The 904-nt window shown below is 46.9% G+C and overlaps 1 non-coding gene across 1 annotated transcript; it reads right to left on the bottom strand.

Moving 5' to 3' along the window:
• Positions 1–269: 269 nt before the first annotated feature.
• Positions 270–376, bottom strand: LOC120710948. Its single transcript, XR_005690115.1, has one exon. It is a non-coding gene; the product is annotated as a small nucleolar RNA R71 (small nucleolar RNA).
• Positions 377–904: the final 528 nt, after the last annotated feature.

The following is a 904-nucleotide window of genomic DNA, read 5'->3' on the forward strand; positions in this document are numbered from 1 at the left end:
AGACTGGGCTTGTCAACATGGTCCAAGCAAGTCCCTTGTGCGGGAAGGCATCAGAGGATGCCAATGCTCATCTTCAGAATTTTCTAGAAGTGAGCAGCATAATCAACCCAAAAGGCACTACGATGGATAATATTTGTCTTCAACTATTCCCATTCTCTTTTCTTGGGAAAGCAAAGACATGGTTCTACACCTACAAATAAGCATTCGACACTTGGGATGCGTGCTCCAATGCTTTTCTGGTCAAGTACTTTCCGATGGGCAAAACCAACGCCCTTTGGAACAGGATTTCCAGTTTTTGACAACTCCAGGATGAGACAGTCCCGGAAGCCTGGGAACATCTTAAGGAATACATTGCAGCATGTCCACACCACGGCATAGAAGAGTGGCTGATTATTCAGAACTTCTTCCATGGCCTGAACCAGCGATCACAAGATCACATTGATGCAGCAGCGGGAGGAGCATTCTTCTCTCTCGATGTTGCAGGAGTTAGACCGCTCATCGACAAGATTTCCTCCAACCAGAGTTGGAAGGGAGATAGGCAGCCGGCCCGTGCAAAAGGAATACATGAATTTGCAGTGTCAATATGCTGGCAGTCAGGATGGATCTTCTCCTGAAAAAGCTGGAATCTCCACACCAGGAGGTCAACCAGATTACTGAGTCACGGATGACATGTGAGAAATGCGGCAATACTGGACACTTGGGCAAATCTTGCCCGTTAACTCAAGAGGACGAGAACTCCATTGGGAACGACACTCCCGATGACTTAGACTGCCGTCCTCAGCATGGTTGGAATTCTAAGCCCGACCTCCCCTCCGGCCAATAGCAAGGTAACAACTTTAATAATAGTTTTCAGCCCTCGCTTAAAGACTACATGTACGGCCAAAAACAAATCAATGATAACATT

This window comes from Panicum virgatum, chromosome 5K (assembly GCF_016808335.1).
Source record: "Panicum virgatum strain AP13 chromosome 5K, P.virgatum_v5, whole genome shotgun sequence".
NCBI lineage: Eukaryota > Viridiplantae > Streptophyta > Magnoliopsida > Poales > Poaceae > Panicum > Panicum virgatum.